The sequence below is a fragment of the Pituophis catenifer genome, unplaced genomic scaffold (assembly GCF_029215685.1).
Source record: "Pituophis catenifer annectens isolate HBS135680 unplaced genomic scaffold, rPitCat1.0.hap2 SCAF_2, whole genome shotgun sequence".
NCBI lineage: Eukaryota > Metazoa > Chordata > Lepidosauria > Squamata > Colubridae > Pituophis > Pituophis catenifer.
The window spans coordinates 208,834,490-208,852,347 of record NW_027256882.1 but is presented as its reverse complement, the minus strand read 5'-3'; the positions used below and the strand labels follow the sequence as shown (position 1 = coordinate 208,852,347).

The window sequence follows — 17,858 nt, the reverse complement described above, 5'->3', positions numbered from 1 at the left end:
TGAATAATTTGGGAAGGATAAGGTTTGGCTTTCCATAAAGCCAGTATCTTCACTATCGCCTTTATTCATCTATTTTCTTCTTTTCTTCTCCTTTAATCTATACCTAAATGCAACACAAACATTCCCCAACAGCTTATTTTTCCTGCCATGATCCCACAGTGTTGTCTGGGCTCCCAGCCCACATGCAAGACATATTTCAGTCTTTCTTAGATATCCTTACATTCAGTCTTAAGGTAGCATTTTCCTCTTTTAGTCAACAGTATCTGGTAGCAACAACAAAGTGGGTAACATCTGTTGTATTTTATTTTGAAGGCAAAATTGGGTTCCAAGCCAAGGATGGTATCAGAGCAGTGCCTATTGTGCCGATGGGTGCATTTAAACAGAACAACAGAGTTGGAAGGGACCTTGGAGGTCTTCTAGTCCAACCCCACCCCTGCTCAGGCAGGAAACCCTATACCACTTCAGACAAACAGTTGCCCAATCTCTTCTTTAAAACTTCCAGTGTTGGAGCATTCACAATTTCTGGAGTGAAGTTGTTCCACTGATTAATTGTTCTAACTGTCAGGAAATTTCTCCTTAGTTCTACGTTGCTTCTCTCCTTGATTGGTTTATTAACTAATCAATATTAACAGCTGCTGCTCCCTGGTCAACCCATCCTCCTGCTATTCCACTACAGGTAGTCCTCACTTTACGACCAGAATTGAACCCAAAATTTATGTTGCTAAGTGAGAAATTTGTTAAGTGAGTTTTGCCCTATTTTACGACTTTTCTTGCCCCACTTGCTAAGTGAATCACTGCAGTTGTTAAATTAGTAACATGTTTGTTAAGTAAATCTGGTTTCCCCATTGACTTTGTTTGAAAGAAGGTTGCAAAGATTATCAACATGATTCTGGAACACTTCAACTGTCATAAATATGAGTCAGTTGTTAAGCATCCAAATATAAATTGTGTGACCATGGAGATGCTGCAACAGTCATAAGTGTGAAAAATGGTCATGTCACTTTTTTCAGTGGCGCTATTACTTTGAACTGTTACTAAGCGAACTGTTGTAAGTCAAGGACTACCTGTATGGCCTCTCAAAAGAGCTCCATGCAACAGCATCAAGCCACTGGTTTCTCAGAAATATGCAATCACAAAAAACCCTGCTCAGCCAGTAGTATTATATCTACAACCTATACCAGTTTAGTGCAAGACAGAAACTGCAAATTATGGAAATGCCAGTGCTCCCAACCCCCAGAGCATGGAGAGGTCTAGAAGTTGGCAGCTGTTGCCTACATAGAGAAAAGTAGAAGAGAGAAATCCTAAATACGGTAAGTGCTGCCTGTGACTCAGTTCCCTTTGTGATTTTGATTTACATGGAGGTTATTTTACATTTTCATTCAGCATGGATTACAAGAAAGGGGGTGGAGGAGGAAGAGAAAGAACAGCACAGAAAGAAACTTGGAGGTGATGGACAGAGCCCTGCAGTCCGATCCATCCCATTCCAGCTGCAGCAATGTGACTGATGGGTATTTCTTCCAGTGGCTAATGACATGCAGAAGAGGGAGGACTGTCAAGCCAGAAGAATCAACCAATCATTTTGTTTATCATGCATAATCAGGACAGCCTCATTGGCAATAAGTCAGAACTTGCACGGGGGAGATAGGAAAGGGATTGGCAATGGGGACAGATTTCATGCTGATATAGTTTTCTGCTGACTGCCCCTATTCTTGGTCTGCAAGGATAATGATAGGTTAGCAGGACTGAATAAAGGGGACAATATCCAGAATGGTTGTGCCAACTGATATACCAGTATAAGCAAATGAATCACTTTCAATTTTAGTTTATCTTAGTGGGAGGGAGGATTTCTTTCTTTTTTTGCCTTAAAACTGATGTGGTGGTATGAGGGGCACAGGAACTCAAGGGTCATCTTTCCAGCTATATCTACCCCACCCACCAAAGCAGAGAAGCAGGATAAAATATAGTTCCCTTCTCTTAAGGAGGTCCATCTACTGGGACCAAGAAGAAGGGCCTTCTCCGTGGTGGCTCCCTTCCTGTGGAACATATTCACTGCAGAGATAAGATTGGCCTCCACCTTAATGTTCTTTCACTGGTTTTGCCAGTGGGTCTGGCGAGCCCAGGGTGATATACAACCCATCAAGTGATTCTTGTTGCCAGAGGGATAGAGGTTTATAGGGTTTTGAATCTGGGGTTATATTTCTGTAAACTGCCTGGAGTCACCGCAAGTGAATTGGGGGGATATATACAGTTTCTTAATAAATAATGTGTTTTCTTAATAAAATGCATAATGCATTTTAATTTGGGGGATTTGGGGTTTTTAAATCAGATTTTAACATTTTAATTCTATTTATTGTTGGGTTGTTTTATTCTGTGAACCGCCCCTAGTCCCTCGGGAGAAGGGCGGCATATAAATATGACAATAAATAAATAAATAAATAAATAAATAAATAAATAAATAAATAAATAAATATTGAATACTGATTGGCTGAAACATCTCTGCTTGCTTAGTGATTGTCAATTCTGATCAGCTGTCAGTTCTTAGTGATGTTGCAAATTCATCACACTGTAACATCCAGGTAATTAACCGGTAATTAAAACAATTTAATTCCAAAAACAGAAAACTTGGGCAACTAACTAGCCAGTCATATGGAAGTGATTAGGGAGATCAACTAAGTCAACTCTCAAAACCACCACAGAATTCACTTGATGTCCGTGGGCTGGTCACTATTGTTCAGCCCAACTAATTGGACAAAATAAAAAAGGAGTAAATTGCAGGAGAGATTGCATAATCTTCTTACCATGTTTCCCAAAATATAGTAAGTTATGTAGAAGCAATTTACTGGGAAAATAGGATTTTATCATGGGATTTCCATAACACTACCTTAAAAAGTAGCTATGATCTTGGCAGCCATAGGCAAATCAAGTCTAATCGGATCACAAATCACAGCAAGCAAGCCAGATTCAAAACACTAAAGGTTTGGGAGGGGGAGATCTATTTACACCTATCTATGATGAAATGTAGGTTTGACTCAGAGAGCCATTAGAGAACAGATACTTGAATTCTGGGTAAGCAGATGTGAGAAAGAAACTCAAAACAATTCACCTTTGATTTTGTAAAAAATAAGTTGAAGTGGAGAGGCTTTGACTGGCTTTCAAGATTCAGCCACATTATATTAAAGTACGTTCCAAGTCTTTAATGTGCCTGTTTTCTGATCTTGCCTACCTTAAAGGGCTCACAGTCGTGGACAAGTGTTCAGGGTTAACCTTGATGAGATATGATTCATTGAGGATAGACATGGCAGCAGTAAATTGTATAAATGTGTTTTCGAATTCTGCCCACTGCCAGCAGTTCGATCCTGACCAGCTCAAGATTGACTCAGCCTCCCATCCTTCTGAGGCTGGTAAAATGAGAAACCAGATTGTTGGGGGCAATATGTAAACCACTTAAAGAGGGTTGTAAAGCACTGTAAATTGTTATATAAGGCTAAGTGCTATAGCTATTAAACTGAATGGAATAGGAACAAGTATTTATCAACAGTTGCACATTCTTAGTTATAGTATTTAGCTCTGTTTTGGAGAAAATCTTTAATTGTTTTGCAGAGCACTATTATTTAGTTCTGCTATAGTTACTATCTTCCAATTTCTGTGTCTTGTGAACACATCTACAAAATGAGTTGGTCATGAAATTCATGCAATATTATGTGTGCCAAAAAATAGAAAAAAGACTATTGTGTAGGAATACCTTCTCTCTGACATTATTTTTTGTGTGAAGTTTAACCTTTTCATTACAGGCTTTCTCTTTCTGTAAGTAGGCTTTTCTCTTTACTTTCATTGTTGTTTTGTATGGTTTTTTTACACGCATTATTTGTACAGTACTTCATATTTTAATTGCTGATTATAGACTCCTTCAAGATTGGTAATAACGGGAAGTGGTATACAAAGATATTAAATAGCTATCATGACATCCACAACAACAACAGCAGCTTAATCTTCTTCCAAAATGCCAATCAACTCCTTGGCTCCCTACATGGTTCAGAGCTGCTGCAAGAAACTCCCTGCTCTTGTTGGTGAAAGGAAAGGAACCATCTGTTCCTATTGCCAGATTTCAGTTTTCTGCCATTCTGAGACATATTATATTCCTTTTCTCATATAATAGTTAGTAAGATTAAGCAATCTCCTGTCACTAAAACCGCATTTACATTCAGGCTAGATTGCTAGTAGTCTCATGGATATATGGAAAAAAGACTAACATTACATCATTGGATCAGGTATACATATTTCCCAAAATCCCAGTATCATGGTGAGAATTATTGTGTTAATACTTATTCCAATGGACACACATAAGCCCATAGTGACTGCTGGTGTATTTTTATTGGATAGCAGCAGTGGTGGAATTCAATTTTTTTTACTACAGGTTCTGTGGGCGTGGCTTGGTGGGTGTGGTGTGGTGTGACTTGGTGGGCGTGGTGTGGCTTAGTGGGCGTGGCAGGGAAAGGATACTGCAAAATCCCTATTCCCTCCCCACTCTGGGGCCAGCCAGAGGTGGTGTTTGCCAGTTCTCCGAACTACTCAAAATTTCCGCTACCAGTTCTCCAGAACCTGTCAGAACCTGCTGAATAGCACCCCTGGATAGCAGATAGTATTATATAGCTATAAATCTATATCATGTATATGGCATTTTGTATACGTAGAAAGAATGCATGAGGAGAGAAACACTACTGAGTACAGTTAGTCCTCTACTTACAACAGTTCATTTAGTGACCATTCAAAGTTAGAACGGCACTGAAACAAGTGATTTATGACCGTTTTTCACACTTACGACTATTGCAGCATCCCCATGGTCATGATCAAAATTCAGATTCTTGGTAACTGACTCATATTTATGACGGTTGCAGTGTCCTGGGATCATGTGATCAGTTTTTGCAACCTTCCAACAAGCAAAGTCAATGGAGAAGCCAGATTCACTTAACAACCATGTTATTAACTTAACAAATGCAATGATTCACTTCACAACTGTGGCAAAAACAATTGTAAAATGGGGCAAATTCACTTCACAAATCTTTCACTTAGCAACATAAATCATGGGCTCAATTGTGATCGTAACTTGAGGAGTACCTGTACTTTAATATTTGTAAGAAAGTATTCTTCAGGCTGGTGCTTGTATGAAAGTAAAAAAAGAGAAAGGCTTATTTAGAAAATAATATGCTAATTTAAAAGCCTGAGTTAATTCAGTCTAAAGTACTTACAGCCAAGAGTGCTCTTCTCCAGACAGAGCAACACAATAAAGTACCTGACTCACACAAATCAAAAGTCAGAACAGAAAAAGAGAACTGAATTGGAAGAATTAAGAAGAGATGAAAATCCAGGATACCAATCTAATCAATAGGAAATATACCACATAGAAAATTTGCAAACTGTGTTAAATAAGAAAAGTGTTAATAAGTACCGAGTCTCTTTGCCAATTATGTCTACACCAGTGGTGAAATGTAAAATTTATTACTACCTGTTCTGTGGGCGTGGCTTGATGGGGGGTAATGTGACTGGGTGGGCGTGGCCAACTTTTTTTTTTTTACTTTTACTTTTAAAATCATTTTTTGCTACAACCTCTTCAGCCAAAGAGGTTGTAAAAAAAATGCTTTTAAAAGCCTCTGATGATCAGGCAACTCAGCTGGGATGGTCAGAGGCTTTTAAAAGCATTTTTTTCTACAATCTCTGGGGTTTTTTTGTCTTTTAAAAGCCTCTGACGATCCCAGCTGAGTTGCCTGATCGTCAGAGACTTTTTTTCTTTTAAAAACATTTTTTTAGCCGAAGAAGTTGTAGAAAAAATGCTTTTAATTTTTTTTTTAAAAGCCTCTGATGATTGCACGGCTCAGCTGGGCATTGGGGGGGGGCAGGGATTTTTGTTACCACTTTTCTGAACTATCTGCCGCCATCACTACCGGGAGCATTTCACCCCTAGTCTACATCTATTTCCCCCCAGTGGTCAGTTTATAGATATAGAAATTAGTGCACGAAAAGTTGATTTCTATTTTATTTTTCTCTTCCAGATGCTGCATCAGCCTGTGGCATTGTTATATTACCAAAGCAACAGTTCACATTAATGACTGTGGTTTATGATGTCAGCCATTTTGTTCATCATAATACCATAAAACTGGGCAAAAGACAGATATTATCTGCTGTATTCTAAAACTAGCAACAACCCCCTCCTTAAAAATATTGCTGAAAAAGAAAGTGGATTACACAATCCCAGAGATCCCCTCTTCTTTAATTTGCAATGCATGTTTACCTAAATCTCTTATAAAAACAAAACAAACTATAAGCCTGAAGAGTGTTCACCCTCATTTTTCACTTATGTGACATCCTGTGGCACCTATAGTTTCTTAAGAGCACCGAAGATTTATTTAGCCATATAGTACAGGGTTTATTTTAGATTTTTGTTAGTATACCTTTTTAAAACATTTTTTAAAACTTTGTTCATTTTATACTTTCAGTTTGTAAAATTATGGCTCATATTTTACCCTTCTTATGCTGGTCTATGACTATAATAACGTTTTGATCGATTGAGCAACAAAGATAAAAAAAAAATCCTATTCATAGAATTCATAACACTATATGGTGTATTACTACAGCATATCTTGATTAGAGATGCCAGTGCCAAGAAAAGCCTCTTTGTTATAAGTAAGAATTAGCTTTCAAGGGTAACATGTACGGATGGAGGGTTGGCAACAAAGAAGATGCTTAGTCAAGTTCTGATCCAGATAATAATAATCTCTCCCATTCTGAAATTGGCCTAGAAATCAATAGGCAATCACTTGGCTTCATACATCTAGCTCTAAAAGCAGTTTAGCTATATAAACAGAGTCAGTTCCATTATATTTACTTTGCCAATCAGTTGTGAAATTGAAAGGAATATGGCAAACTGACCTCACCTCATGGCTGAATGCTACAGATATCTTGTAATCAAGACCGGCCTAAATCCCTCATTCCCTGGAATACAACATCCATCACACTGCTAAAATCTGTTCAGAAGCCATTTGTAGGCCTTAGCTTGCAACGCAATTAGAAAGGAGATCTGGGCACACCTACAAGTCACTCACACCAATATCTTCTGAGTTCTGCTTGTTCTTCAATATTTTGCATTATTAACCCAAAGACTTGAAAGTGTTTTTAAGCAAGTTAGCAAATTTTGCTTACAAAGCTCCCTGCCAATCAGAACCTGATAAGGGCACTGACCCTGTCCTTTATCAGTGGGGGACCATCCATCCCACGTCCTCCTTACCCTTGAAAGCAGCTTCATGATATTACAGTTTGTACTTGGGACGAGGGAGGGATTGACTTGTGGATGCTAATGTGAAATGAATCCAAGGACACAGCAGAAAAGAAAATTACAACATATGGTATTCTGCTGACAAGCACAAATTATAATTACAGATGGTGAATTCAGGAAACCTTCTACCTTTAAATAAGGCACTGGTCCCTCCCCCTCATAACTACTTTCATTTTACTATTAAATTTGCAGATCGCAAATTTAAAACAGCTAATTCAAGAGACTGACAGTCTTTTCTATCACTGGCTCATTTAAAGACATTCAGGCAAACACACACACCCTATAAAATATTCCTCTTCCCTCATCTGTCATTATATGGAAAAAAAAAAAACTACCTCACATTTTTTTCCTCATATAAAACACTATCCTAATCAAGATAATAAATATTAAGTACTGTGGTGACAGAGAGCTCATTTGGGGCAGATGCACAACACAATCTTGCTGACAGTTCTGGAGCAGACTTAATAGAATAAAAGAAATGGGAAAAATATGATACCTCAGAAACATGGGGTGGGGGGGAATGAAAAATCCAGCTTCAACTCACATTGCCTTTCTTCCCCAAATTAAATCTCTCTTGTTTAGGAAGAATTGTAGCAGTTAAAATGAATGTTTTACTTAGACTTTTTTTTTAAATTTCAAACAATTCTAGTTTTTATTAGGAATAAGATATTAAATGACTGGCACAAACAAACAATGAATTATATCTGGCAAATAAAAAGCCAAGGATAAAATTCAACAACTTTCAAGATTGAAAAGAACGAAATGGACTAGCAGCTTCAAAATTTCAATGTCATATTAGTTGCCTAGCATGGATTTCAGAAGGGATTATATTTTCTTAGTGTGCAGCTGCTGCCACCACCAAAAAAGTTAATACAATCCTGGGTTGTCTAAACAGAGGCACAGAATCAAGATAACATGAAGTATTAATACCGCTTTATAAATTCATAGCAAAACCTAGAATACTGCAACCAATTTTGGTCACCATACTACAAAAAAGATGTTGAGACTTTGGAAAAAGTTCAGAGAAGAGCAACTAAAATGATCAAAGGCCTGGAGACTAAAACATATGAAAAATGGCTGCAGGATTTGGGTTTGGCTAGTCTAAAGAAAATAAGAATTAGGGGTGACATGATAGCAGTATTCCAGTATTTGAGGGGCTGACACAAAGAAGAGGGGATCAAATTATTCTCCAAAGCAGCAGAGGGTAGGGCAAGAAACAAAGGTTGGAAACTAATCAAAGAGAGAAGCAACCAGGAATTAAGGAGAAACTTCCTAATAGTGAGGACAATAGTGAGGACTAGTGGAACATCTTGCCTACAGAATTGGTGGGCATTCCATCACTAGAGCGTTTTAAAAAGAGATTACAGTCAGCCACTTATCTGAAATGGTATAGATTCTCCTGCTTGGGCTGGACTACAAGTCCTCCAAGGTCCCTTCCAGCTCCATCCCATCCCATCCCATCCCATCCTAATGGTTTCATCACTTTCATAGAAGGGGGAAGGCAAAGATGAATTTGGGTTGATACCAGAGGTGGGATTCAGCCGGTTTGGGCAAACCAATTGTTAACATTCTGCCAGTTCAGAGAACCGGCAAATCCCATCACTGGCTGGCCCTGCCCCGCTCACCCCTCACCACCCCGCCCACCTCTTACAGCCACTCCTTTTCTCGCCTTAGTCTGCTTTGGCTGCCCGCTTGCCTTGCTCGCCAGCCTTTGCTGGTACCTGGTAGGTAGCCTAGACTCACGCCCGCGACCCAACTGCTCTCTGGTTCCTTCCCTGCTTGCCTGCCTTCACCCCCCGCCTACAACACTATGCCTGTGCCCCAGCTGCTTTCCGGCTCCTTCCCCGCTTGCCTGCCTTTGCCTGCCTGCCTTTGCCACTCGCCTGGTAATTTGCTGTCATGTACAGGGACAAAGGGGCTGGGTGGGGGACTTCCTCCCCCCCTTCTTGAGCAGTTTTAGAAAGAAAGGTCTGAAAACGTAAAGCCAGATGCGCTCCGCAGGCCCCACCTCACCTTGCCCACTCCCACTGGCAGCTCTGGGCTGGGCAGCAATTCGGCTTTCCTGGCGGCTGGGTGCCTGATCTCCACCTGCCCTGCCCTTTCCTTCCTGCTGTAGCTGGTGGCAGAGAGGAAGACAAGCCAGATTGAGCCACTGCTCCTTGGCCCCCTCCCCCAGCCCACATCTTGTCCCCCCCCCAGACTTGCCTGCTGTGGCTGCCAGCAGATGGGGGCGGCCAGGGGCTGTGAGATTGCCCCACCCGGATCGCCCGTCTCCCACCCACCTCCCCAGTCAGGTTGTGGGAATGCCTGGCCTCCCAGCCATCTCCCCGCCCTCTGGAACGGCAGCAGCAGGGAACACAGGATTGACCTGCAGCAGGGAGGGAGAGGAAGAAGGGGCAGCTGCTAGCAGAGAGGGCAAGGTTGGTGCTTCTGGGATGAGGGGAACCGGGAAGTGTCTGGATCCGGTTCACTCGGCCTCTCTTCCTCTCACAGCCGTGTGTCCTCCAACTGGCATGGTTGGCAACTATGGCCTCAACATGTGTTGGCAGTGCTTCTGCTAGTATGAGGACATCAGCTTCATTAAAGACGCCTAGAGAGTGTCTGGAGGACTAGTCAATCTGATTCCAACCAAACACTGGTGAGGTCTTATATCAAGACCTACCTAGTGGCGATAAAAGTGGCAAAATTTAACTATTTTTCTGCTCTTATCGCATCTGCAGAGAACCACCCAGCTGCTCTGTTTAGGGTGACCCGTTCCCTTCTTTGGGGGGGGGGAGCGCGGGAAGACCCCTTGCAGAGTCGAGCTGAGGAGTTTGTGCAGTTCCTGCATGATAAAGTCGCTCAGATTCGGGAAGGCTTGGACTCCGACTGGGTGAGTCCAGGGGAGGAGATGGGGGTAGGTCTTGAGAACATTATCTGGGAAGAGTTTGATCCTGTGGCTCCCGAGGACGTGGACAGGATTCTGGGAAGGCTTAGTGCTGCCACATGTTTATTGGATCCGTGTCCCTCCTGGTTGAAACTGGTCTCCCAAGAGATAACATGAGGCTGGCTCCAGGGGATTATAAATGCTTCTCTGAGTGAGGGGATCTTTCCTGCCGCCTTGAAGGAGGCGATGGTGAGGCCCCTCCTCAAGAAGCCCTCCCTGGACCCGGCTGAATTAGCCAACTACCATCCGGTTTCCAACCTTCGTTTTGTGGCGAAGGTTGTTGAGAGCGTGGTGGCACGACAGCTTCCCCAGTACCTGGATGAAGCTGTCTATCTGGACCTTTACCAGTCGGGCTTCAGACAGGGGTACAGCACGGAAACGGCATTGGTCGCATTGGTGGATGATCTCTGGAGGGCTCGGGACAGAGGTTGCTCCTCTGTTCTGGTCCTATTAGATCTCTCAGCGGCTTTTGATACCATCGACCATGGTATCACGCTGCAGCGGTTGAGGGGGTTAGGAATAGGAGGCACCGTGCTGTGGTGGTTCTCCTCCTTCCTCTCCAATCACTCGCAGTTTGTGTTGGCAGGGGGGCAGAGGTCGACCTCGAGGCGCCTCGCTTGGGGGGTGCCGCAAGGGTCGGTCCTCTCGCCTCTTCTGTTCAACATTTATGTGAAGCCGCTGGGCGAGATCATCTGTGGTTCTGAGGTGAGGGTACATCAGTACGCTGATGACACTCAGCTGTACATCTCCACCCCAGGCCACCCCAATGATGCCCTTGACGTGATGTCCCACTGCCTGGGTGCCGTACGGGTCTGGATGGGGAGAAATAGGCTCAGACTCAACCCTTCCAAGACTGAGTGGCTGTGGCTACCCGCGTCCTGGTATAGTCAGCTGATGCCATTGCTGTCTATAGGGGGTGAATCTCTACCCCCCACAGAGAGGGCTCACAATCTGGGCGTCCTCCTGGATGCACGGTTATCTTTAGAAGAGCATATGACGGCCGTGGCCAGGGGGGTTTTTTAGCAGGTTTGCCTGGTTCACCAGTTGCGTCCCTTTCTGGACCGGGACGCCTTGCGCACAGTCACTCACGCCCTTGTTACCTCCCGGCTGGACTACTGTAATGTTCTCTACATGGGGCTCCCCTTGAAGAGCATTCGGAGGCTCCAACTGGTCCAGAATGCAGCCGCGCGGGTAATTATGGGTGCAACCCATTGCACCCATGTAACACCTTTCCTGCGTGAGCTGCACTGGCTCCCAGTGGTCTTCCGGGGGCGATTCAAGGTGTTGGTTACCACCTTTAAAGCGCTCCATGGCTCAGGACCTGGGTACCTACGAGACCGTCTTCTGCCACCGATAGCCTCCCACTGTCCAGTTCGCTCCCACAGAGAGGGACTCCTCAGGGTGCCGTCGGCCAAATTATGTCGGCTGGCGACATTCAGGGGGACAGCCTTCTCTGTGGGAGCCCCTGCCCTTTGGAATGAACTGCCCCTGGACATACATAAGATCTCTGACCTCCGAGTTTTCCGCTGTGCTCTTAAGACCCTGCTCTTCCGACAGGCAGGGCTAGCTTCATAAATTGAGTTTTAAATTTGGAATTCTTAAATTTTTGGGTTTTTTAGTTAATTGGCCTTAAATGTAATATTTTTAATAATTTTTAAAATCTAAATTGTGTTATTTGTATTGTGTTTTTACCTGGCTGTACACCGCCCCGAGTCCTTCGGGAGAGAGGCGGTATAGAAAAATAATTATCGTTATCCTTATCCTTATTAAGGTGAGGGGGAAGACGGCTGTGTAGGCCCCAGCCATGCGCTTTTGGATGCTCACTGCCGCCGCAGGCTGACACTCCCTTCATTGCCCGAGTTCCCTGGCAATGCCCATGACATCCCCTGGCTCTAATGGTCATGTGCAGGCTAGGGAAGTAAATCTGAAAACGTGTGTAATGTTCTAATGTACAGAAGTTATAGTAAAATGTATGGCAGAAAGTGGACTCTGGGTTGAATGTGTATAGTTTTAGAAGAGCTGTGTGTGTGTACATACACATGCAGTATATTTTATTTATTTTATTTATTTATTTATTTTCAATTTATATACCGCCCTTCTCCCTGAGGACTCAGGGCGGTGCACAGCCAGAATTAAAAACATGAAATACAAATATTAAAACAATTAAAATCTATATAAATTTGGCCCAAAATTTAAATTTTTTTTATATATATATATAGTACCTAATGTATCTTTTTGTGTGCCTATACACATTATACTATGTAATGTGTATGTACATATATGGCATATATACATAGGATTAAATAGTGTATTTTGAATGTTCAGTAGTAGTAAATAAATAGAGAGGGAAATTGTATCTTGTTGAGGTCTTAGAGGCGAGTGGCCGGAAGGTGGGGCCAGGTGTGATGAGTGATATCGAGTTGGCCATGCCCACCCAGTCACATGCCCACCGGGCACGCCTACCCAGCCAGTCATTAGAGCAGACAACAGATTGTTAAATTATTTGAATCCAACCTCTGTTTGAGAAATAAATAATGTTAAGAGATTATGAAATAGAAAGCAACTTATAGAAGGTTCTCGATAAATATAGCAAAAGAATAAGCTCAGACTTCTTTTTTGCTTCCATATGAATGCCTACTTTTTTGATGAAGATACCACCAAGAAACTTGCTCAGTTGGATAGATTCCAATATTTTATTGTTAACAGGATAGCAATAAATGGAACAGGGTAACATTAAGATTTTTCACATTTCTTACTACATAGTGCTCTTCTATGATTAATTATATGTTAACCGCTGCAAGGATTTTGTATGCTTTTCATTGAAAAAGTTATTTGATCCCCTCTATGGAAGAATGGCTAATGAAATTGTGGGAGTATGTCTCAATGCCTAGAATAACTTCAGATTTAAAAAGTAAATTGCAAGTAAATCTGGAATTCAATTCTATTTGGAAACAATTTTTAGACCACCCTACATTTTAATACACAGAATTGTGCCATACTGAAAATTCAGGGTTTATGTTTTATTGCCTTAACTATTTAATTCATTTTTTAAAATAATAACTTAATTAACTTAATCATCTCTCTCTCTCTTTTTCCTTTTGAATGACTCCAACTGTGTAAACCAAGATATTAAAGTTTAATACATCTAATCAATCTTGTTTTGATTAGAAAATGCATATTAAATCCCTTGCAGTATTTTAAACTTTTAATGATGCATTAAAAGAATATATTAGTACCACGATAGTTTTGATTTGCTAACTATCCACCTATACTTTACTGTTTAAATTTAGCTTTTGAAAATCTGCATTATCTATTTTATATTTTTATAAATTTATACTGGCATAATATATTACTATTTCCCTTTATTCTTTTAAAATTTGTTCTGATATCTAGTTTGTAAAAAATGAAATTAAAAACCCTCGCAAGGAATAGAACAAGCTGAAAGCTGCGACGTCTTCTTTCTAAGCCCCAAATTGTGTTTTGTTTTGTCCTGTTTTCCTTAAGTGACTGTCTTCACTCGCTCAGCTTTTCTACTTCACCCCTGATCATTTGAGGCTTTCCTATTCTTTTTGTAATTGAGAAGAGCAGCGGAATGGGAAAGAAGGATCGATCCTCCTTACTACACAATGAAGGCTGGCACTGGGATGCTCCTTATACTGCAGATTGTGCCTCCTCCAAGCATCATCTGTGACTTGTAAACAGAACACAATAGATGTTGCAATCTTGGCAGAGAGCATCCGAAGGAGGTGACGACAAGCCATTATTAACAGAGGAGGCGGCACAGCCATGGAGGGAGAATCCTGGGTGCTATGCTGCTTGCAAATTGCCTCTCTTCTTCCCACTCATCTATGCTCTTGTACGCAAAAATGATCTTTTTTGAATATAAAGAACACTTGTGTTCTCACTTCCTTCTTCCATAGAACCTTATGGATTAACAGAGCCACCTAAAGGGCTACACACCTCAAGCTTCATCATCCAGTTAAGGGGGAAAGAATTGTTACTCCGTATCTTTCTTTTTCCATAAATCTTTACATTTGCTAATAGAAAAAGTATTTTCTCTGAACAGCTTCTCTCTGCCTTGCAAAGAGCCCAGACATTCTAACCCAGTGATGGCTAACCTTTTTGCCGTCACGTGCCAAAAGCGTGGGGAGCGTGGGGGGTCGCAGGTATGGGTGCCCACATCCATAATTCAATGCGCCCCGCCCTCCCGCGCATGCGCACGTGACCTCCCCACACTTTCCCCTGCTTTTGGCACGCGATGGCACGGTAGGCCCAGTAGGCCCGTTTTTCCCCCTCCCCAGACTCCAGAGGCTTTCTAGGAGCCTGGGGAGGGCAAAAACAGCCTTCCCCGTCCCCCCGGAAGCCTTCTGGAGGCCAAAAAGAGCTAGTTTTCCAACTTCCGGTGGGACCGGAAGGCCTGAAAATCAGTTGGGCCAATGCGCGCATGCGCTCTGGAGCTGAGCTAGGGCAACACTTGAGTGCCCACCAATATGGCTCCGCGTGCCACCTGTGGCACCCGTGCCATAGGTTCGCCATCACGGTTCTAACCAATACTGGTGAGTAAATTCTCCTTCGGATCATGCTTAATTGCAGATGAGTGTTTGGACACATTCACAATGTTTTTATGGCGACAGTACGGGAGTGGTTTGCAATTACCTTTTGCTGAAATTATTTTTCCTAATCTAGTTTACAGATGCAGAATTTCCTTGTGGTGTCCCATCCAAATATGAACCAGATCTGATTCTATTTGTTTGTGAAGCAAGCAAGATAAGCCGGGACTGCTATTTGTTGAGACAGATATTTAAAATAGATTCTTCTAATTTTTCAATCACCATTGGGTTTAAGAGACTCCAATGTACTATCTTCTCTAGGGATAAAGGCTGCCTCCTGTATCTATATTTTCCTTTTTTTCTTTGTCTGCTGTTCAGACTAGTTAGCTAACATTTTTGGGTTTTTTTGTTCTAGAAAATCAATATGGCAGTCAGTGGCTGGCTTGATTAAAATATAGAGGACCTAAAATATAGAGGTCTTTTTTAGCATTGTTTGCTAATGCCTTGGTTTACACATAAAATATTGTTTATGAACTATAGTTTAAAAAATACAAAGTCCATACACCGTGCTAAGCCAAAAACCAAGAAATCCAAATTATGCAATGTGTGATTTGTCAAGGGAGCCTATTCCAACCACATATTTAACCCTGGTTTGCCAATATTAAGAAGTGGAGAGGAAACATAAAATTTAATAGAAAACAATGTATGTTTTGTATTAAAAGACCTCAAACTCAATCCTTGTGAAGAGCAAAGAGGAAAACTAGCATATGTTTCTATGAAGTAGAAAACATGGGACTAGAACAAGAACAATCAATTAAATGCACAGCAGATCTTTTGGTTTATAATCTCCACCCACTTGTACAGATAGTCTTCGACTTACAACCGTTCATTTAGTGACCATTCAAAGTTACAATGGCACTGAAAGAAGTGACTTATGATCATTTTTCACACTTACAACCATGGTCACGTGATCAAAACTCAGATGCTTGGCAACTGATTCATATTTATGATGGTTGCAGTGTCCCGGGGTCATGTGATCAGCTTTTGTGACCTTCTGACAAGCAAAGTCAATGGGGGAGCAAGATTCACTTAACAACAGTATTACTAACTTAATACTGCAATGATTCACTTTGCCACAATTGTGGCAAGAAAGGTCATAAAATGGGGGAAAAACTCATTTAACAAATGCTTCACTTAGCAACATAAATTTTGGGCTCAATTGTAGTCATAAGTCAAGGACTTCCTGTATTTAGCAGTGTGGCTACTAAGTATTTAAGCTGTGAGGAGTTTTGCCATATCTTCAGCTCAAGAGATTCTACGGGACGAACTGCTCTATTAGATGGAGCAGAAAGGTACATCTTTACCCATAATTCCTCTGTGGGTGCACAAAGACATTAAACCTAACATGATGGGACATTGTATACAAAAGTTTCCAAAAGACATGGGACTTCAATGCATAGGTATAAAATTAAGCAGCTATTAAGAAGCTGAGAATCTGTACCCATTTTCCCAAGCATCACTAGCATTACTTACACCATTGAGACAAGCAAAATAGCATTAGCTTTAAAATGCTTAATTGCACATTCTTGGTAAAACATTTCACTCCCCCTGATGTGCCCAAATGTATGTTGCTTAATTGAAAAGTCACTCTCCTACTTAAAAGGAAAAAAAAGCACCATATGGTTTAGTTTCCCAAACCGGACCTTAATGAACTTCATGAGCTGCAATACAACATGTTATTTACAAAGTGTGGCCCTTTTTGAGATCAAAATTAATAAAAGTTGTACCATGAAAACCACATGGGAGCTTTTGTGGATTTTTGGAGCACAGAGTAATTCTAAATCTTGAAAGGTTTCATATCTTGGAATAGCTTTTACAATTACAACTTTTGTGTAATGAGCAAAAGGTTAAGTCCTGTCCAGCAGCAAAACTGGAATGGAAGCACACTCATTGGTTTTGGACAGATGCACAACTTTCATGGGCTAACAAGCACAAGGCCAATTAACCATTTTATTTGACATAAAGGAATTCTCCTCCTTCTTTATACCAGAAGTACAGCTGAGCCAAGGGTGGGTTCTACTTATCTTTACTACCGGTTCGCAACGGGATCGCGCGCGCAGATCGCCGATGATGACATCTGGGGCAGTGAGTGGGGCCTCCCATTGGCTTTACTACCGGTTCTTGTGAACCGGTCCGAACTGGGGGCAACCCACCACTGAGCTGAGCTGAACAGACCTCTCCATCTTCTAAGTATAATTTTTGTCCTTTTTAAAGTAAGTTTGTAATATATATTTATAGTTATCTTTATTAGAGTTAGGGCTATAAAGATTTTTTACAGGTAGTCCTCGAGTTACCTTTTGTTTAGTGACTGTTCAAAGTTACAACAGCATTGTAACAACAGTGACAACAGCACTGACCATTTTTCACACTTACGACCCGTTGCACTCTCTAGCCCCATAGTCATGTGATCAAAATTTGGATGCTTGGCAACTGGTTTGTATTTATGATGATTACAGTGTCCCGGCATCATGTGATCATCTTTTGAAACTTCTGACAAGCAAAGTCAATGGGGAAGCCAGATTCACTTAACTATCAGTTTACTAAGTTAACAATTTCAGTGGTTCACTTAACTGTAGCAAGACATGTTGAAAAATGGGGCAAAACTCACTAAACAACTGTCTCGCTTAGCAACAGAAATTTTGGACTCAATTGTGGTAGTAAGTCTAGAACTACTTATATTGTCTCTTACTGCTATTTAGTGCAGTATTATAAGAAGACTATTATGTTATGATGTAACATCTTTATAAAATTTTTGGCTGGTCTCCCTCACTACCGGAGTATGCTAGCTGTGTGATATCAGCACTATGGCACTATATGCTTTCTCCATCTTAACTCTTGTTCCTTGAAACACTGAAAATTGCAGGGAAAGACAGAAAGAACTGTGTATAAAACTATTAATTGTGAAAACTGATTGCTAATTGCCCAGGATTTAGATCCTAGATTGCCAGTGATATCTGGAAATTCTAATGACCAGGAGGCAAAGCCACCGACGTAC

At 41.4% G+C, this 17,858-nt stretch overlaps 1 protein-coding gene across 3 annotated transcripts in view; it reads right to left on the bottom strand.

Moving 5' to 3' along the window:
* PALM2AKAP2 (PALM2 and AKAP2 fusion) overlaps positions 1-17,858 on the bottom strand; it is a 253,616-nt gene that overhangs the window by 202,365 nt on the left and 33,393 nt on the right. The gene's annotated exons all lie outside the window — the stretch shown is intronic.